Source organism: Chironomus tepperi, unplaced genomic scaffold (genome assembly GCF_022539635.2).
Source record: "Chironomus tepperi strain 1889 unplaced genomic scaffold, CSIRO-AGI_Ctep_v1 contig_419, whole genome shotgun sequence".
Lineage (NCBI taxonomy): Eukaryota > Metazoa > Arthropoda > Insecta > Diptera > Chironomidae > Chironomus > Chironomus tepperi.
In genome coordinates, this window is record NW_027226541.1 from 471,078 (window position 1) to 494,567 (window position 23,490).

General features: G+C 32.6%; 1 pseudogene; it reads left to right on the top strand.

Annotated features, from left to right (window-relative positions):
- The first annotated feature begins 2,934 nt into the window (after positions 1 to 2,934).
- Positions 2,935 to 22,669, top strand: LOC139097317 (innexin inx1-like; annotated as a pseudogene).
- The last annotated feature ends 821 nt before the right edge of the window (positions 22,670 to 23,490 follow it).

The following is a 23,490-nucleotide window of genomic DNA, read 5'->3' on the forward strand; positions in this document are numbered from 1 at the left end:
AGAAAAGTGAAGAATTTGGGGATTATTTGGAAGTTATGTAACGTAAAGGTGGGCAATTTTTTTATTTTTTGTAACAGAAAAGCGTTCAAAAGACAAGAAAGCGTACAATAGACAGAAAAGCGTATAAAAGACAGAAAAGCGCATAAAAGACAGAAAAGCGTACTAAAGACAGAAAAGCGCATAAAAGACAGAAAAGCGTATAAAAGGCAGAAAAACTCACAAAAGACAGAAAAGCGCATAAAAGACAGGAAAACGCATTTAAGACAGGGAAGCGCATTAAATAAGGAAAGCGCATAAAAGACATAAAAGCGTATAAAAGACAGAAAAGCGCATAAAAAACAAAAAGGCGCACAAAAGACAGAAAAGCGCATAAAAGACATAAAGGCGCACAATAGACAGAAAAGTGCATAAAAGACAGAAAAGCGTGTAAAAGACAGAAAAGCGCATAAAATACAGAAAAGCGTACAAAAGACAGAAAAGCGCACAAAAGACAGAAAAGCGCACAAAGTACAGAAAATTGCACAAAAAACAGAAAAGCGTACAATAGACAGAAAAGCGCATAAAAGACAGAAAAGCGTACAATAGACAGAAAAGCGCATAAAAGACAAAAAAGCGCATAAAAGACAGAAAAGCGCATAAAAGTACAGAAAAGCGCATAAAAGACAGGAAAGCGCATAAAAGATAGAAAAGCGCATAAAAGACAGGAAAGCGCATAAAATACAAAAAACGCGTAAAAGCGCATAAAAGACAGAAAATTTTATAAAAGACAGAAAAGCGCACAAAACCAAATTTGATTCATGTTCTTGTTTAGAAAACCTTACAGTGGTAAGAAGAAGTCCTAAAATGTGTGTTACATAATTTACAATCCTCCCATTACGCACCAAAAATGGTTAAAAAAGGAGAAAAAAATTTAAAATCCATTATCGAGAAGCATTGAGTCCAATAAATCAAAAGAAATGCCTCTTTTTTTTTGTTGAAAATCACGTAGTCTGCATTTACTCAAAACTCAACGAAGAAGTCGACCAAAAAGGAGAAAAGAAAAGAAAAGAAAAAAGAAAGAATTTATTTCTGTTTATTTTAACAACACACAACTATGATAAGTAGCATAGAAGCAACGAGAGTAGTCATAAAAAAAAAATGATGCAAAGATACATGCAATTTATATATTCACATTCAATAGCCATTTACCCTACGGTACAATAAGAATTAAGAAGAGGAATGTTTCTCAGAAACTGGTTTTAAGTGACTCTAACACATTCACATATGGATGTGATGGATTTAAGTGTATTTGTGTGTCTACTCTCAAAAAAATTAATAATAATTTCGATTGTATTGAGTGTTGCATTGTTAGGAACTGAAGTAATGAATGGAACGGAGAAAAATTTGCTGTTTTTTTTGGTTGAGAGAGAAGAAGACTTCAAAGGATGCGGAACTGATTGATCACAATTTGACTATTTGTTGATTATCTTTGTTAAATTTTTTGATAATTTTTGGTGGTTTTTGCAAGGTTTTTGATCATTTTATTGGTAATTTTTGACCATTTCTGATCACTTTTAATCATACTCTATCCAGTGTCTCTTTCAAGCAGCACAACATGTTCGTTAAGACACCACATTGTCACAGTATTACCTTTTATAATCACCAGGTAAGCAATAAAGGGATCCAGATGAGCAATTACGACTGGATATTGGACATACACCTTGTTAAAAGAATTTAGATAAAAATGTCAATGCTAAGACAAACACGAAAGTTTGTTATGCTCGGAATTCCATAACATAAAAGACATCTGGAACCTACAAAATATACATGAGACAGATCAGTGATCACAGAATAACAGCTTAATATTCAGACAGAGAATGCGTACAAACTAGATGGAAGAGTCAGCAACAGAGCCAGACGGAAGGAATTTCATTGATATTAAGACTCCACATTGAAAAATAGTACCAGACTGAAACTTCCAGTTAGTAACCTGAATATTAAAAATCAGGTATTCGATCCAAAATCTGGCCAAAAATCGGAGTGAGTCTGACTTAGTACCGGATTCAGTTTCAATCTCTCACAATATCAGATTCACGTCAGATTTTAAATCGATTAACCAACTTGTGTTGTTCGGGTAAGCCAGTAAGTGGTTGGAGTTTCGACAAGAGTTGAATGACCTCTATTTGAAAGTAACCGCCGGTCCAGGCCCTCCTCCGTGGAGATCGGCTTTATTTTTTGTGGCGACTGACTTCCTCGGAGGCCTGTCAACTCTGGTATCAACCAATAATACTGATTTATTCCTAGAGAATCTCGAGATATTTCCAGTATTGGCTAGAATAGTATAATGATGCATATTGTAGGATAAAGAGGAACATTGATGTCTAACAGTACCAAAGCCGGCTCAAGGAATGGTACAATTGGATTTAAGTGCTTTTTGATCATTCTAGTTATCCCAGTATATACCCTAAACTTCTATGCTATTAAGAGAAAATTAGATTATCTTAGATCAAAATCTGGACGATAAATGAGCCCGTGGATGTCCAAAGAACTCTTGGAAGGAAGCTGTGGATGGAGATATGTGGGATAACATGGATCACAACTGATCTGTAAGACCACTGAAATTTAAATACCCTAGATTCATGCTAAACATCAAATTTCTCAAATCAACATCATTTTTTCCTCTTAAATTCAACACCACTACAACTACAACAATATTAATAATACCTTCCATCTATTTCCGAACCCAACATTATTTTTCATTTCTTCTTCTTTATTCACATTCATTCTCACATCTGTTAATTTAAATACGTTCCGTAAAAAGTGCCCAAAAATCACACACACATCCACACATGACAATGAATCATGTAAAATGAGAGAAAATGTCAATGTATTAGTGAGAGATGAACTCTCATGCAGCTCACAATCATGTTAAAATATTATAATTCAGTACGACATTGAGCATCGAAGTTGAGTGAAGTAAGTTGCTGTAGATTTAAATTTTGTGTATGGATTTAAATTTGTGCGATTAATTAGACATAAAAATAATGGAATTAAAATTGAAAATTGTGTGAAATTGGTGAAAAATTTTCAAGGGCAAGTGCTGGAAAAAAGGAACTAAAAAAAGTGCAAAAAAAATAATTGTGAAGCCATTATTGGATGTGCCGGGAAAAGAGTTTATTGCTCTTATTTTTTTTTACCTTCTTTTTCGACTTGTTTTACTCAGCATAAGACTTAATGTTCTTACATTGGACACATAAATTTCGCTTATTACATGAGCATTTTTTTGTTGACGTATTCAAGTTTTTTTACTTCTTTTTTTTCATCTCTTCTCCTCGCTTTTACTATCTTGTCCGTTGTAAGAGATAAATTTGTATGCTTGGATGCGATGTACAGTGAGGCTGTAAATTGGTTGGTCTTGTAAATTAAAATGAATTTAATGTACTTTTTGGTGTAGTTGAGAATACTGTTCAGTATATGTAAAATGACGCCTGTCCAGGATTGTATTTACTTACTTATTTCGTCTGGCTGTATAAATCATTTGTGATCCATGGCGTCGCTTACTTACTCACTTACTGGATCCATGCTCCGACTTGGAGTCTTGGTCTTCCATCTGACTCTATCATTAGCCACAAAGCTTGTGTAAATTCTCTGTTTTGATTTCTAATTGACATCCCTGTAACCTATGGCGTCGCTTAGACGTCTCTTAAAGCTGACACTATCGCTGGCTTCCGTCTGTTAATTTCCAATGCCAAATGCAATACTTTCTCTATCGACAGCTTCATTTAAAAGTGCTTTAGTCGTTGATATTGCAGATAGTAATGCCTTATTGTCTGACCCCTTATTCTACCGTCTATAACAGTGGTGGGCAACCTGTGAACCACGAAAAATTCTTAAAAATTCTATGAATTGAATGCACTGTGTGTCAGCTTCGGTGCACCACTGATCTATAATGACGTAAAATTGTCAGTGATGAACAGAGACTTTTAAGGATCATTTGTCTAAATCGACCCATCCCTAACATAAGTGATATGTTCTAAGGAATTTCGGGATCTTTTCCCTAGAAATTAGTTTTGTGTAAAAATGGATGGCTTGGTTTTAAACCCACACCTATGCACACCCCTATAAAGACGTCCTTGAATTAACTTTCAAGCTCACTTTGCTGAGGGTAAGGATCAATTGTATTCTTCATGTCGTCCCTCAAATTCCCCTTGAATCTGGATCCTATGTTAACTATTTTATCAAAAATACTCTAAAATCCAGAGAGTGTCCCAAGGCGGCCAACCAAGGTGATAAAATTTGTCATTTTTGTCACTTTTTTCACCTAACCCTAATAAGTAAAGAGCATTCATTCGATTAGAGAGCGAGGACATCATATGTGCCCGTGAACGTTGTTCTCAGATTATTACTCTGCTCTTGAGAGCGCGCTCTCAGCCTGCTAGGGCGAGTTGCCTTATTGCTGCTAAAATCTCTCATAACCATAGTTCGAAGACGACTTGTATTTTTGTACGGAAAAGTTGACTCAAGTTGACTCGATTTCGGTCTCGGTTTTGTCGAGACTGAGACTTTGTAACCTTAATCCAAGCTCTGCTCAAAATAATTCAACAAACCAAACCTTAATTTTCAAAACAAAAAAAAAAAACAATTAAATTGATTAAAATTCAAATGTAAAATTTCTCTGAGTGTACAGCCTACGAGCTTGAACTAAATGTTTACAAACAAGTTCTGATGTGAATTTCAAAATATGATAGACAAGCAATTTGCATTTAATAAGCATTTTATGCACTTTTATGTCAATTAAGACTGTTATTTAGATGTGGACATAGTGTGGACAGTCAATGAGTTTCTAAAAGTGTTGATTAAGGCACAAAAATAATGTTTTATGAAGCATGAAATTTTATTGAGTATAAAATTGAGTTTAAATTGACAGTTTAAAAAATATATGAAATTTTGTGGTGAAAATTGTAATTGAGACATAAAAAAAGGAATATAAATTTTGGATTATATGGAGCAGAACTGTGAATTGTGTGGAATGAGTCGTGAGATTAGTGATTAATTTATTTAAATTTTATGAAAATTATTGGAATTTAAATTGACAAAAGTGTTGGTTTAAAATGAAAAACTGGTAAAATTATCAAAAAAAAAGTTTAAAAATTATAAAATTCAAATTTAATAAACATAAATTATTTTAAATTTCAAAATTTTTAAATTTAAAACATTTAAAAAATTTAAAAAATTTTAATTTTTATTAATTTAAAAAATTTTAATTTTTATTAATTTAAAAAATTTTAATTTTAAAAAATTAAAAAATTTAAAAAATAATTAAAGAAAAATTTAGAATATTTATGGAAATTTTTTTAAATCTATTCAATTTTATTTAAGAAAAATTAAAAATATATATTTTTAAATATGCAAATTTTAAAAAAAATTTGAAATTCATCCTACAATTTAGACTCCAAACTCCCCCTTACCAGACTACACCCCTGCATTTTATCATAATTATCTATCACATATGCCACATGTGCATATCTAAAATGACATTGCAATATCCAAATACCCCAAAAATCAACATTTCTATTTCCCATATCACTTTCATACTTTTGTTCACCCACAAAATAAAGGCAAACAAAAGAAAAAAAAATTTTTTGTCCCTTTTTACCACAAACAAGGTTAAGAGCGTCATTTTTATGTTTACGTGCAGCATAACACAAATTTTGTTGTATGTATTATTGCATCTTGCTCTTGAATGTTGGAAATATGTTGTTGTTGTTGTTGTATTTGGATAGAAATGAACTAGGGAAGTAGAAATTTATGTCAAAAAGATATTTAAAGAATTTTTTTGTGTATTTTTTGGTTCTTTAATCTGACGGGGAATTTTGGGAATTTGAAATAATTGTTTTGGTCGTTTTGAAGCTTCAATTTGGGATTTTTGTGGAATTTTATTTTAAAAAATTAAATTTTTAATTCAGAATTTTTTTAAAATTTATTTTAAAAATAATGAATTTAATTTTTTTTTAAATTTTTTTGTAATTTTGTTAAACATTTCCTATTTAATAAAACTCAATCAGTCATTACAATGCCTAGCAAAAATAATAGCCAATTCTACATCCAAGAACAAAGAAATAAATTCTCAATCGCCCCGATTTTCCAGCTCAAAAACTAGTTCAATTAAGTAAAATGAGCAGAAATAAAAGTCAAATATTTGCGCAGTTCCAATATTAAAAAATTCTATTCTACGTTTGTTTTTCATCGTGATTTAAGGCATAAATTAAACATATTTCATGTGGGTCCATCAGTTAATTCACACATTCGGGTATTGTTTATGACATTGACCACTGGACTTGTACTGTAGACATGATTGGAATTGAAGATTGAGGTTTTAATTAAATGTTTTAAAATTCTAAGGAATTAAGTTAGTTATTGAGTAATTAGCTGTTGATAGGAGATGCATGACAATTATAATAAACATGATAAAGGTCTAGACTTTGAGGAATTGCCTTGCATTGTCAGTCTCGGTCGCGATCTCGATCTAAGACGCGGTCATTATCTTGATCACGGTCTTGGTGTCAGTGTTGGTGTCGGTGTCAATCTCAGTCTCTATCTAGGTCTTGGTCTCGGTCTTGGACTCGGTCACGGACTCGGATTTGGACTCGGACTCGACTTTGGTCTCACTTGCTCAATTTCAGCCGCTTGTCTTAGTCTCAGTCTCTAGATCTCAGTCAAGGTTTCGGTTTCGATCTCAGAACCTGTCCCGATCATAGTCTCGGTTTCGGGCCTGGTTCGGGTCTTTCTCGGTCTTGGTCCTGATTTGGATCTCGAAGATTCGCCGAAGCTGAGATTTTGAGTAACCCTAATCACAATAGCCAAACCCTAAAAGCTTCTGGAAACAGTAATTCAAGCAGTCTTATTCAATTGTCCAATATTATCTCAAAAAGTCACATTTCTTCATAAATTACATATAATGACTCATTAATCGAGTGTCACAATATGAGGAACTACACTTTTTTTGCCTTAATACTGAATCAAAATCAGCCTTCATGATACCCTCAGAGCCACATTACATCTTACTCTTAATACTACAATATGGCCGGTGCCTTGGCATGAGAGTAGCTAGAATATTTTATTGCCGGTGCCTCCAATGCCGCTCACTCCCTGGCTTCACCTGTGCCCTATCCAACACATAGTACAGTTCAGTTTAATCTCATTGAAACCCAAAACCATTTCTTCTCAAAATCTAGATTTAATGTCTCTTTTAATTAGCATATCATATATCATGACTTGAGGTAGAACAAGATTCATGTCTGATTGGTTAAAAAACTTCAACTTTCTTTCATAAATACTTGAACATGAATGCTGAAGATCGAGGTATCAACTAGTTTTCTTCTTATTAAATTCCTCATTTATGAACTCAAGTGATACTTTTAAGTCACAACATCACAAAAGCCTTTTCTACAGTCAATGACCTCTCGACAAGGCTAGTTGTTTAGCATATTTTGTGGTGTTGGAGAGAGTTGATGATGAGGGTTGGGAGAGATATTGGGTGATGTTAAGGGGGGCATATGGAGGAGGGTATTGAAAGGAGGGAGCTCAATCAGAGGAGGTTTGGGGGTCAAATCCAAAATTCTTCAATTTCAATGTTTTTTGGGGTTTTTTCATTGTTTTTTCAATGTTTTTTCAATGTTTTTTTGAAAATTTTTCCAAAATTCCTCCAAATTTTTGCAATAGACCCCCTAACCCTCACTATCTCTCTAAAACCTTTATGGTTGCGTTCCTGGATCATATGTAGACAAATCTTAAAAATTCGAAAATATTTGAAAAATTTAAAAAATAATAAAAAAATTTCTAAAAAATTGAAAAAATTTTTAAAAAATTTAAAAAATTTAATCAATTTTTAAATTAAATTTTCAACATTTTTCATCAAATTTCCCTATCGATTTCCCAACATTTCCCACCATTTTTCCACCTAAGTAATTAAACTGCCGTTCCATATTCACAATTATACCTCATTTTTTATTACCATTATAAATATTACATCGCAACACTTGTGACAATTCTGAAAAGCAATTAAACAAAAACCGATATTGTGACACAAAAATTACAGCAATCAACTTTCTATTTCATAGTCAGAGCTTTTGTTGCTTGTTGTGAGAAAATCAACGGAATTAGCTACTTAAATATTGTTGCTTTTTTTCTTTTTTCTCTCACATGCGTAAATTATATCATAACATGTGAAATTTGAGCTTATTGCAGATTGTGGATTTGTTTATTGACATTGTGTATTGTTGGATGTGATTTTTTTTATTTTGATCTCATAATTTTGTAAATTAAGTTTTTTGCTTAATTATTACAGAGATGGGATGACTTTTGGGGAGTTTTGAGTCTTGAGGTTTAAATAGGCGCCTCCGAACTGCAATTTTCAATTTCTTTAAAAATTCATTTTTTTTTTGACTTTTTTTAAATTTAAAAAAAAATTCAATTTTTCTGGGCTTTTAGTTATTTTTAGCTAATTTGGCTTATATCCTAGTTGAGATCGAATTTTCGTCTATTTCTACACTGTGTCCTAATTTGAACTTCAATTTAACATTCAATTTAATGCAGAGCTCGAAGTCGACTCGAATTTTTTATGGAATCAAATCCAATTTTTCATACAAAATCTGAATCAAAGTCAAGCTCTGATTTAATAAAAATGTAAAAAATCACAAAATTTAAAAAAAGAATATTCAATTAATCAAAGACTCTACTTCCAACATTCAAACTATTATAAGCAACAAAAATTGTCTGATCATTTACAAGAAATGAATGATATTCAAATGAATTTGAAGACAACGAAGCAGCCTCTTGTTGGAAGTGGAGAAAGCGAAAAAAGAGAGAAAAAATTTCGAAAAAGTTGAATACAAAAAAGCATAAAGTAATAATAAGAACTATATGAAGTACATAGGAATTAAGTTTAACAAAAAGGTTAAGAGAAGTAGAAGTAAACGATAAGAAAAAGAAGTGAAAAATGTTGAAATTCTGGTTTTCTTTTTGAATTTTAAAAAGAGTTTGTAACTTTGAGAATAAATTGCAATTGGTTCTTTTAAGGTTTTTAAAATTTGAAATTATTAAAAAAATTAAAAATGAAAAAAAAAATTGTGAATTTTTTTGACAATAATTTAAATTAGATATTAAATTTTACATTTTTATATAATTTGAAATTTTTCTAAAAAAAATTAAATTTAAATTTAATAAATAAATAGAAATTCAAATTTTAAACCAATTTTTTTTTAAATTAAAATAAAATTTAAATTAAAAATATATTTAAATTTAAAAAAATCAAAATTTGAAAAAAAATAAATGAAATTTAAAATAAAATTCAAAACAAAAAATTAAATTTAAAAAATATTGAAATTTTTGATAAAATTCAAATTTTTAATAAATTTAAAACATTTAAAAAAATTTAAATCTTTCAAAAAAATTTTAAATTTTTAAAAAATATTAAAAATTTTTTTAAAAAAGTTGAAATTTAAATATTGAAAATTGTCATATTTTAATAATTTTTTTTTTCTTTTATTGATCATTTTTACATCCTTGATCACGATTCCATGCTTATATTCTCATTATCTGTTAGAGATTCAGCCTCTCAATTGCCTCTCAACTCTCAATTATTCACAAATTCATAAACAATCTAGTCTAATTCCAAAACTAAAAATTGATAACAAATTGATAGTAAATGTTTTAGAATGAAAATTGATGATTTATTTGAACTGCAAGTGTGTTTGTGTGTCTTTCACAGATATTCATTTAATATTTTTATTTAATCTTCACTGTTTATTTACACAGACGACGAGTGTCAACACAAAATAAACATTATGAAAGAAAATGTCTCTCTAAATAGAATAAATTGAATGAAATTGATGATATTTGTTGAATTTTTGAATAAAAATGTAGAATTTTTGGAAGGTTTTAGAGTAGAATTTGAAGGAAAATTTGGATTTTGTGTAGGAAATTCTGGATAGTTTCATATAATTTGACCCAGAGCTTGAAGTAGACGCGGATTTTGTATAGAAAAATCGACTCAAATCAACAGAATTTCATATAAAATTCGAGGTCGGATTTGAGTAAAGTTGACTTGAACAGAATTTCATATCTCGAAGTAGAAGTCGAAGACGGGTCGGGTTGTGCACTTCAACAGTGCTAAGGTGCATTAGGGAACATTCGTAAATAATGAAGCGTTAAAAATAGCATTTTTAGGGCTCCATTTCAGACTCAAAATCATGCCCCAAAATGTGTATTCTTTAACCAAATATCATCTCTTCTCAACCTAAGCTTGACTTCATTTGCTAATAAATATCTTGCAAATACCCAAGAATCAGTCACATTCATACAAATTCCCTAAAAAGCAAAGCGACCACTTTTAGGAACAAAAGTAGTCTTTCTGTAATATGAAAGCATACTCTTTGCCTGTTAATTCCAATCAAAAACCATAAAAATCACACATTTTTACCTCATTTTTTCAAATCAATAATGTAAAAATTGGCAAGATTTGCCTCTCATTAATATTCACGTGATGCAAAAAGAAGACATCATAAAGACTTTTACTTAAGCAAAGCCAACCGGCCTCCACACATGAAACAATCCTCAATGACTAATAAAAATCTTTTTATGGCTATTTAAAGACGAAAATGATCTTCAAGCGTATGCAACAATTTTTTAAATTTCTCTGAATTTGGGGAATGCCATCCAATAATGTAAACTTACTGTAAATGACAATGGCAATGCCTGTAAAAATTTTTTTGGTCGATTCGTAAAAAGTGAAAATTATTTACTTAATTACTTACTTACTGGAACCATGCTCCACAGCTTTGGTTGCCAGCAATGTTTTTAGTGAAAACAGGAAGCATCACGGGAATGTAAAGTACATGCTTACTTACTTTACTGGACGTACAGATCAGTTGTGATCAATGGCTTTCCTCAGATCATGCCTAATGGTTTTATCACTGACTTCCGTCTGCCAGTTGATAGATGATAAGTAGGGTTCGACAATGGCATGCAAGCATGGGTTTCTGGTGTGGGATTTTTCGGGGTTTTTGGAGTTAATTCTGAGACGGAAGAAAGTATAGTTTTAGTCAAAATTTCACCGATTCCGGACTCATTTTGACTTGATACTGAATTTTTCCTCATTTCTACTTCATGTGTCTTCCAGTAAATATTCTCAATTCCAAGTCAGTTCCTACACATCACTCCTAAATACCTCCTCAAAGCGATTAATTCCCAACTAAAAATAAATAAACAAAAAATGTTCTTTCCGTAAAAAAAAATATTATCTTTCCATTTATGGATCATGTTGCTTTTATGCTGCCTTGCATTAGTGTTTCCAGATTATGTTGTGAATCTAAATTTAAACGAAAAAAATGAGAGATAAAATTTTTTTGTTGCTGCTCATTACATTTATGACATAATTCAATTAAGCAGTCATTTAGTGCATTTACTTTACATTTTTTTAGTTCATTTAATTTGTAAGGATATTCTCGACATTTGTACGATCTGTTAAATGATGAGCATTTTGTAATTGACATAAAAATTATGAAATTGAGGTTTAAGTTCTCATGCTTGGCATTCATACTTAAAAATATATTGTCATATTTTACAATTGTTCTGATCATCATCATCATCTTTTAAACGAAATGCAGCCAAATTTGAAATGCTTGTTGCTTGAAGTAAATGACTTACTTACCCAAGCATAGGGTTTCCAAAAACGGGAATTTTCCCGGAATTCCCGGGAACGGGAACGGGAATTTCCGTTCTCGATTAACGAAACCAGACGGGAACGGGAATTCTGGAAACCCTACCCAAGCAACACAGTGTAGTTCTGTGTTGTTACAATTTAACTGTCTAAACTATCTAAAGTGTCTTAACTGTCTGAATTGTTGCATCGTTTGTTCAACATTGGTGTAGTTGTTAGATTGCCGTTTAGCCATTTAGACAGTAAGCCATGAGGTTCTCTAATAGACAAACAGCATGTTTTCATGGTACAGTCCACAGTTGGCAGGACTTTGGGAGTCCGAACTCCATTGGAGGTGCCTCCACATTGGTGTCCTACCAAATCTGGTACAATGATACCATTACAGTACCTAAAAGCGCTCTTTTTGTCTGTTAGGGGTTGCTATGAGGTCTGAAACAGACACTACTTAAAAATTGTCAAAAATTTAATATCAGGCTAGTGTGACACTGACATCAGACCAGATTTGATAAAAGGCTGCCTCTGGTTAGAGTCAAATAGTCCTATAATTGGATTTATGATCAATTCTTCACCGTGTGCTTTCTGGGACGATTAATTTAAAATGTCAACTTAGCAATATTCTGAGTATATTCAGATAAAACGAGTAACAAATTGGGGGTTCAAATCACCTCATACTCACTTTCCTTAATTACTTACTTACTTACTGGAAACATGCTCTGACTTGGAGCCTAAGTTATTACAAAATTACCGTCCATATGACTTTATAGCTGGCCAAATCACTTTCCTGTTTGAAGAAAAATTCTTCAATTTTTCAATAAATTTCTGATTTTGCCCTTGATGCTGAAAATCTTAGCAAACCCTGACATGATCTATAATTTATGTCATCACACGTAATTTATGAATCATCCCCCTTAAAATTCTACAAAACATTTTTTTCTTTCTATATAGACCATGCTACACATTTTTTATGGAGCATGCGAGAGAACATTTTTTTAAGTACGATAAAACGTGTAATTTTTGTGACTTGCGAATAAGTCTTTTGTTTAAATTTCTTATATTATTTTTTTTTTATTCTATTTTAAACATAAAAACTCCTTGTCGTGAGTACAGAAATTAATTGGTGCTTTACATGCTAGAGAAGTTAATGGAAAGAGAGAGAGTTGGTTTAATTGTGGATATGTAGAGTGTAGGACTTATCATTTAGTTTGAAGCATTTGTGGGTAACCTGTGCGCTGTGACTAGGGGTCCGAAAATTACCGGTAATTGGGATTTGACGGTAACGGATATTTACCGGTAATTACCGGTGATTACCGGTAATATCCGTATAGTCCGACTACATATATCCGAATATTTAGGGAAAATTTTTTTTTAGTTTTGGTCACTTTTTTGGTAGTTTTTAAAAAAAAAGCCATTTATAAACGTTTTTAGAGGATGGCTTGTATAGAAAAGTTGTAAAACATCCAAAAGTAAGTTTCCTGCAGTTTAAAATTTCAAAAAGAAAATATTTGAAAAATGACCGAAATATGGCCAGTTTTAGTTTCAGCTTGCGCTTGCGCTAAATAACTAGTTTTTCATAACCCAATAAGTACCTGAAAAGTTACCTTTCTCATCTCTCTATAATTCCTGATATTACCTTTTCAAATAATTAGAGCACTTCTTCAAAATTCATAATGAAATTACTGAATTTCAGATGTAATTTTTGGTAATTTTTTCAACAGTAAGCAAATAAAAGTTATAATATATCCAATGCTCACTGTAAAAAATATGACGAAACATAACATTTTTTGACCAAAAATTACATTTGACTCTGAAATTAAAATATATCTTGGAATTGACAAGTTTATAAATTCTTTTGGTAGTTAAAAGTTTTCAAAAATGAAAAATGTCTAAAAATAACGATTTTACCCTAAAAATCTATTACCGCTGGATAATCCATATAAATGAACGGTAACGGTAATGGATGTTACCGGTAATTACCGGTAACGGACGGTACGGATATCCGTCATTCGGACCCCTAGCTGTGACACACTGCTTTGTCGGAAGAATTGGAAATGCCATTATTCGTATACCGAGTGTGGTTTCGACTGAAGCTTACCCTAACAGGCAAAGGGCATGCTTTCAAGTGCTTGCTTTACTTAGATATACTAGTTAAGGATATTTGCAAACCTGCCCTTAGCTTACTGTGCTCTTGAGGGCATGCTCATTGTTTGCTAGGGATACCCTCTTTTTCCACCTTTCCGCCTTCCTTCATCTGGATACTTTAGAACAGATTATAATACAGGGCTTGCCTTTAGCAATATCGATGATCAATTGTATCAAACCAAAGTCTCTACAGAATGCCTATCTTTGCATGTTAGGACAACAAAGTCCAAATTGCGCTGTTTACGAATATACTCAATAACCGCAAAGCACCTATAAAAGTGCTTAACTATATGAATACGTGACGACTACATGAATGACTACTGAATACGTTCCTTCTCCTTACAATAAGAATGAATTCAAAATTCATTCAACTTTCTCACACAAATTATGATCAATTTTTTCAATCTTTTTTAAAATAAATTTTTTCCAGCCATTATTTCATCAAAAATCACACAATTCCCTCCGCAATTTTAATACTACTATTTTATGCCAAAACTTGCTCTTCCAATTTCGCAACAATTGACTATATTGAGTAATAATTTTCTTCTTTTTTAATTCTAATTCTAGCTCTGCTTCGTACAACTAAAGGTTCAACACGCTGATCAGCAGCAGTGAAATAATGGAAATATTCTAACTTAAAAAATAAGAATAAGAAGAACAATCAGCAGCTAAATATTTTTTATATGTGTTTGAAGTGAATCAAAAAAGTGTGGCCTTGAGTGCATTAAACTAAAATTTTATATCCGTGAATTAATAATAAAAAATATTCCAAAATGTACAAGTTGTTAGGAGGCTTAAAGGATTATTTTAAAATACAGGACATTCAGACTGATAATGCCGTCTTTCGACTGCATAATATTTTTACGACAGTTTTATTGCTTACATGCTCACTCGTTATTACGGCAACACAATATGTTGGACAGCCTATTTCGTGTATTGTTAGTGGAATTCCAACACATGTTGTCAACACTTTTTGCTGGATTTCGTCGACTTTTACAATGCCAGATGCTTATAAGAGACAGGTGAGATTGATTTATTGTTTAATTTATTGTATTTTTTGGGATTTTAGATGTGGATCTGGAAGTTGAGTTGACTAGAGTTCGACTAGAGCTCAACTGAAGCTCGACTAGGGATCAACTAGAGCCTACTCGACTAAAGCTTGATCAGAGCTCATTTTTATCTTGAGGATAGCTCGACCTTAGCTCGACTATAGTCTTGACAAGAACTCGACTAGACTCTCGACTTGAGCTCGACTAGCCTCTCGACTACAGCTCGACTAGATTCTCGACTAGACTGTCGACTAGAGCTTGACTAGACTCTCGACTAGAGCTCGACTAGACGCTCGACTACAGCTCGACTAGACTCTCGACTAGACGCTTGACTAGACTCTCGACTAGAACTCGACTTAACCCTCGACTAGAACTCGACTTAACCCTCGACTAGAGCTCGACTAGACTCTCGACTAGAGCTCGACTAGACTATCGACTAGAGCTTGACTAGACTCTCGACTACAGCTCGACTAGACACTCGACTAGACTCTCGACTAGACTCTCGACTAGAACTCGACTTAACCCTCGACTAGAACTCGACTTAACCCTCGACTAGAGCTCGACTAGACTCTCGACTAGAGCTCGACTAGACTCTCGACTAGAGCTCGACTAGACTCTCGACTACAGCTCGACTAGACACTCGACTAGACTCTCGACTAGACTCTCGACTAGAGCTCGACTACAGCTCGACTAGACTCTCGACTAGACGCTTGACTAGACTCTCGACTAGAACTCGACTTAACCCTCGACTAGAACTCGACTTAACCCTCGACTAGAGCTCGACTAGACTATCGACTAGAGCTTGACTAGACTCTCGACTACAGCTCGACTAGACGCTCGACTAGACTCTCGACTAGAACTCGACTTAACCCTCGACTAGACGCTTGACTAGACTCTCGACTACAGCTCGACTAGACGCTCGACTAGACTCTCGACTATACTCCCGACTAGAATTCACTAACGCTCGACTAGAGTGTCGACTATAGCTCGACTAGATTCGACTAGCGCTCGAGTAGAGCTCCTCTAGACGCTCGACTAACCCCAGTTAGATTCAACTAACAAACCCAATTTTTAAAAACATCACAACAATCTGCAACGCATCTAAATCCAACAAGAAAAATCCAAACAAAGAAGAACGGAAATTCTCATTCCAAACTACCAAAAAAAAATCCAATTCAATTCAACGTCATTTCAGCCCTCACCCTTTATTTCATGTCTTTTCCTTCTTCTTTATTTCATTTTTATTCTTAATAATCCCCTTGAACCATTTGTTGAATGAAAGAAAATCACAGACTGTACTGCGAAGATTCAATTTTTTTTGGATGATGAAATAACAACGCAATAGAAGAAGACATGAATGAAATGGAATGTGCAGCACCACTCGATTATATACGAAAATAAATAATTATTAGTTGTGCATCGTTTTTGTACTAAACGAAAGAGTTTTTAAAACAAAAGGAAGAAATATGCAGTTGAGAATATTGCATGGACAAAAAAGGTGGATGAGATATGTTTAATTCATAAATGTTGGTTTGGTGTTGGGTATGAGGTGGGTGTGGGTAGGGCGCATTTCATCAGAATGACCTTTAGTCTCGGTCTTCGTTCTTCTGGTATTCTTCTTCGTTCTTTTTTGGATTTTTTGGTCTTCTGGTCTTCGGGTCTTCGGGTTTTCTTGTCTTTTTGCCTTCAGGTCTTCAATATCTTCAATATCTTCAATCTCTTCAGTCTCTTCAGTCTTCAGTCTCTTCGATCTTTAACATTTTGATTTAATTAAATACTCAAATTACCAAAATTGTTGCAATAAAATCCTGCAGTTGCTGAATATCTTCATCACAAATCCGCATTCTTTTGATATAGCTCCGAAGTCTATAATTAATAGTTTAGTCAGTTTATTCATTAATAAAAGCTCATGTGATGTGATTTCTAAGAATAAATTGCCAAATTATAGTCTTTGTTAAATGATTTTTTTATTATTAATATATTGATTGAGACGATTTGGGTGATGTTAGTGACTTGATTGTGTCCATATAGATATGAAATGCTAAATGTCGGCATGACATATAGAATTTAAGGTATTAGAGGCTGATTTTGATAGCTCTAACAGACATAAAGCATGCTTTCATGATGCAAAAAGACCGAAAAGTGGCATCTTGGCCTGTTAGGGTAGAGTAAATAATCCAGATGCATACTCTAGGAATAACCAATCAAATCTAAATCGTTAGGACTCTCAAGATCAACACCTCGATTAGTCCGGATGTCCAGTTTCGATTCCTATCAAGGTCCTTGTCTCATTCTTAGCCTTGATTTCAATCTCAGTCCGCACTATGGGCCAGAAATGAATTTTTTTCTAAAAATTATTTTCTTGGCTTTTTTGATAGTCCCTATTCTGCTCTATATAACTGTAGTCAAAAATTTTTACAAGTTGATACCTTGTGGGAGATATGGCATTTTGAAGTTAGTAAGCCGACCATTTTCATGTATCATTAAAATTGATCTCACCGATTACTGTATTGATGAATCTTTTTGAAACTTTTTTGTTTATTAGCTTAATATAGGTCCTTAATTTTGAGATATAAAAATTTTTCCCAGGTATCGGAAAATTATGCGAAAAACTTGATTTTCCTTGAAAACCACGTGGTCACAATACTTCCGTTTGTCTAGCTCGTTCCTAGTGGAATTTTTTATTCTTAATTGTTCTTTATATTGTAGATAATATAGTAATCAACAACTTTTGTGAACATATTTTATAGTTTTGTCCAAGTTCTGATAGTGAAAAAATAACTTTTTCCTAAAAAAACTTCAATTTTTTGACAAAAATTGCTCTAGCGCTTCAGGAGTATAGATGGTAGTGGAATTTTATTTCAGATTTTGAAAGCTCTCTGTTACTACTATAAAACAAAGCAATAAAATAGGAATGCGTTCTCTTGGCAAAAGGCACTTTTTTGGCTCTGAAAGTCACATGTCGCGCACTCCTCATATAGAAAAAAATTCATAACAATTTTAGATCTTAATAAAATTAAATAATTTTAGTCTAGATTTATAGATCTATTCAATACGCATATTTTGAGTATGAATATGTCATGGTTTGGTCCAGTTTTGTGGGCAAAATTTTAAAATTTCGATTTTCACTGAAATTTTGAGAAAAAAATTACTTTTTTTCTCGAACTCAATGAAACTTGTTCAATTTTTTTTAAAAGTTGTATTTTTATGTGTGTAACAACTTTTGTTCAGCAAATTTTTAATAATATTTGATTTTTGGCCAGAAATTTTAAAAAACTTAAAAATATCCTAATTTTTGGGTATTTTTTGAACAAATCTTACGAAATCTGAACAAATATCAATTTTTAACATGAGATTATTGACTAACTTTATGTTTTCGAGGATGATCTTTCATTTTCCGATGTGAATCTTATAGGTTTTCATATAAAAATGTTCCAAAAAATGACTTCAAGTAGTTCGAGCAAGGAGATCAAAATTTTCAAATTCACTTTTTCACATCTAAAACTATTCAGATGACTTTAGAACTTTCTGAATTCATATATTACTATAAAGTTTAATAATTTTTTGCTAGTTTTGGTAGTAATAACAGCTATTCGAGCAGATTTTAGTGATTTTCGCAATTAAAATTTAACAAATAATTTAGGAAAATGTAAATCACGACTAAATTTAGATTCAATTATTATTTTGCTTATATTTAGTGTCTGTTATCTATCTGGTCGGGCAGAGATTGTTGAAAAAGTTTAAATTTTTGAACAAAGTCAAGATTTAGTAGTCATACAAAGCTCAAAATGAACTAACAGTTAACCATGCTTTTAAATGTTTTTGAAGCATTTTTGTGGCAACACTTTTATGCAACTGGGTCAAAATTTAGTCAGATATGATCTTTCAGTCAGAAAATCGAGAAATTCAGTGACATTAATACATCTAAGATTGCAACATTTAAAATATTATTTGTTACATTTTAATTGCGAAAATCACTAAAATCTGCTCGAATAGCTGTTATTACTACCAAAACTAGCAAAAAATTATTAAACTTTATAGTAATATATGAATTCAGAAAGTTCTAAAGTCATCTGAATAGTTTTAGATGTGAAAAAGTGAATTTGAAAATTTTGATCTCCTTGCTCGAACTACTTGAAGTCATTTTTTGGAACATTTTTATATGAAAACCTATAAGATTCACATCGGAAAATGAAAGATCATCCTCGAAAACATAAAGTTAGTCAATAATCTCATGTTAAAAATTGATATTTGTTCAGATTTCGTAAGATTTGTTCAAAAAATACCCAAAAATTAGGATATTTTTAAGTTTTTTCAAAATTTCAGGCCAAAAATCAAATATTATTGAAAAGTTGCTGAACAAAAGTTGTTACACACATAAAAATACAACTTTTAAGTTTCATTGAGTTCGAGAAAAAAGTAATTTTTTTCTCAAAATTTCAGTGAAAATCGAAATTTTAAAATTTTGCCCACAAAACTGGACCAAACCATGACATATTCATACTCAAAATATGCGTATTGAATAGATCTATAAATCTAGACTAAAATTATTTAATTTTATTAAGATCTAAAATTGTTATGAATTTTTTTCTATATGAGGAGTGCGCGACATGTGACTTTCAGAGCCAAAAAAGTGCCTTTTGCCAAGAGAACGCATTCCTATTTTATTGCTTTGTTTTATAGTAGTAACAGAGAGCTTTCAAAATCTGAAATAAAATTCCACTACCATCTATACTCCTGAAGCGCTAGAGCAATTTTTGTCAAAAAATTGAAGTTTTTTTAGGAAAAAGTTATTTTTTCACTATCAGAACTTGGACAAAACTATAAAATATGTTCACAAAAGTTGTTGATTACTATATTATCTACAATATAAAGAACAATTAAGAATAAAAAATTCCACTAGGAACGAGCTAGACAAACGGAAGTATTGTGACCACGTGGTTTTCAAGGAAAATCAAGTTTTTCGCATAATTTTCCGATGCCTGGGAAAAATTTTTATATCTCAAAATTAAGGACCTATATTAAGCTAATAAACAAAAAAAGTTTCAAAAAGATTCATCAATACAGTAATCGGTGAGATCAATTTTAATGATACATGAAAATGGTCGGCTTACTAACTTCAAAATGCCATATCTCCCACAAGGTATCGACTTGAAAATTTTTTTGACTACAGTTATATAGAGCAGAATAGGGACTATTAAAAAAGCCAAGAAAATAATTTTTAGAAAAAAAATTCATTTCTGGCCCATAGTGGTCCGTTCTCCGATCCAGAGTCGGTTTCTGTCTCTTTCTTCGTCCCGATCTGATCTCGACATCAGTCTTGGTCTTAGTCTCGGTCCAGATCAGTCTCAAAAGCAAGACTTCGAGAAACCGTCTTTAAACTGATCAATTGGTAGCACATCTGCTTCTTAAGACGAGAACTAACATTTAGACGGCAATGGTCGTACTTAGAACCAGACATACTACCAGACATACCAGAGTTAATAAGACTCTGGGAGTCGGACGCCACTGGATTCCAATTGGACTACAAAGTCGGAAAAATGGAGTCCGGGAAACTATTAGTCTACCAACCCTGAGGCAGACAATCCGACACAAAATTGACCCAAACTAACCCAAACTCATCAACTTTACCTAACAAATTCCATGAAATTATGTATTATTCATGAATTATTCCATTTATGAGAATTTTTAACTTTATTTTTTGTGCATTCTTTTTATGTCGTTTTAGGTTGGCACAGAAATTGCACATCCAGGTGTTGCAAACGACTTTAATGACGAAGGTATTAACACATTCAAATATTTTATGTAATTTTAATTACTAATTTTAATAATTTTAATTGTTTTAGATGCCAAGAAGTATCACACATACTATCAGTGGGTCTGCTTCGTGCTGTTTTTCCGTAAGTTAAGCATGACAATCAAGTTGAATGATTGATTTATGAATACTAGAAGTTGTAGCTTCTTTTTAATGAAAATATGTTGATTTATGTGAATTTGTGAAGCATGTAGGGTCAATTTAAAGTCAAAGAAATTTAAAATACTGAAATGTAGAACATGCTGAAGATTCATAAATTAATAAATGTTCTTATTTACAGAGGCATGTGCTTGCTATACACCGAAATTCTTGTGGGATACATTTGAAGGAGGTGAGAATTGACATTTTTTTTTTTTTTTTATTTTTTGTGGATTTATGTGGAATCTAAGCTAAAAGTTGACTTAGATTTACTGCTCAACTTGACAGTGACTTGATGGTCACTTGACGGTAATTTAACAGTCACTTAACAGCCAGTTGACGGTAACATGACATTCACTTGATAGACACTTGATAATCACTTGATAGTTATTTGTCAGTTACTTGACATTCATTTGACATTTAATTGGCAGTAGCTTGCCGGCTACTAGACAGTCACTTGACAGCCAATTTATGGTAACTTAGCAGTCATTTGACAGTCACTTGATGGTGAATTGAGGTAGCTTGACAGTCATTTAAAAGGTTACTTGACGATAACTTGACAGTCATTTGACGATAAATTGACAGTCACTTGACAGTCGTTTGAAGGTCCCTTGACAGTTATTTGATAGTCAATTGACATTCACTTGGCATTCACTTGACAATAATTTGACAGTCACTTGACGATAACTTAACAAGTCATTTGACAGCCACTTCACGCTAACAGTCAACTTGACAGTCATTTGACGGTAACTTGATAGTCACTTAACAGTCATTTAATAGACACTTTACAGTCACTTGCAAGCTTTACTTGACATTCACTTGACAATCATTTGACAGTCACTTGATAGCAACTTGATAATCACTAGACAGTCACATGCAAGCAACACTTTATTGACACTCAATTTATTTCCAATTCCAGGTCTCCTCAGAACAATCGCCATGAATCTCAACCTAGGTATCTGCCGTGAAGATGAAAAGCAGGCTAAGAAGCATGCCTTGATTGACTACATGTTGAGTCATTTGAAGGTAAAATTTCATCACAATTTTCTAATTGCCAGATGTACTAATTGTTCTATTTATAGCGTCATAAACTCTATGCCGTTCGTTATTGGTTCTGTGAGTTCCTGTGCTTAGTCAATATCATCATTCAATTAATTCTAATGAATAAATTCTTTGACGGAGAGTTTGCTGATTACGGATGGCGGTAAATTTAATTAAAATTAATTAAAATTGAGTCAATTTTTCACATTTTGATCTATTTTTCAGGGTACTTAAATACTCAGATCAGCCACAAGAGAATCGAGTCGATCCAATGGTCTATGTGTTCCCACGTGTCACAAAATGTATTTTCCATAAATTCGGTGCGTCTGGATCAATCCAGAAACATGACAGTCTGTGCATCTTGCCGTTAAATATTGGTATTTGAATTTAAAAAAACCGTTAAAAATTCAAAATTTTAAATTTTGTCTATTTTTAGTTAACGAAAAAACTTACATATTCATCTGGTTCTGGTATTTAATTCTCCTTGCCATGCTCATCGGTCTAGTAATTTATCGTCTTCTTATCATTTTTGTGCCATCAATTCGTGCTAGAGTATTAAATGCCAGAAATCGTATGGTGCCAAGAGAAATTGCCATATCTGTATCAAATAAGGTTGATATTGGTGATTGGTGGATCATTTATATGCTTGGACGTAATTTGGATCCAATCATTTATAAAGATGTACTCGCTGAACTCGCAAAGTCTATTACAGTTCCATCGAAAAAGAATTAAAAAAGTGCTAAAAAATATTTTTTTAACTATTTTACTGTCAATTTTGATATTCATTAATTGAGGAGATGGTTTTGGGGGTTTTGAGGGGTTTGGAGGGGAAATTGATTGATTGAGGCAGAATTGACAGAGCTATTGGGACCGTTCAGTTATTTTGTAATGTAAAATATCGACAAGACAGTCACTTGACGTCAATTTGACAATAACTTGACAGTCACTTGACAATAACTTGACAGTCACTTGATAGTCACTTTAGAGTGAACTTGACAGTAATCATCATCGACTTTTTGACTGTTACTCTCACTTTCCGTTACTCAATCTCAATGGACACTTGTTTTTCATTGATTTACAACCTAATTCCTATCTAAGACGATTCCCTTTATGACAATCCCCTGTAACGACCCCCTCTAAGACCATTACGTAATAAGTGAGCGACCTCTTATCTGGAGTCGTGACTACAGCATAGGTTCCTTTTTAATTAAGTCCTGTCAATTCTGTAATCAATCAATGTTTTTTGATCAATTCTTGATGAATTCCAAGCTTAATTTTGAGTTTTTGGGGAATTTTGATGATATTTTGAGGTTAACTAATTGAAATTTCGAATCTAATGTTCTATATTTGACTGAAATTGTGCTCAAAATTATTGCTATGTTTGACAGTTGTTCGAAATTTTCCATTAAAATTGCAACAAAAATCCCAAATAGTACAAGTCGATTAATCCCAGGCTCAAAATCTTCGCGGTAGTAAGGCGATATCCATACAAATACCGCCGTTCATAATATTTCATATAAATACCGCCGAAACTGTCTAATTTCTCAGCCTGGGATTAATCGATCTAAAATCCGGAAACAAGCTGGTGAAACTCTGACATGATGCTGTAT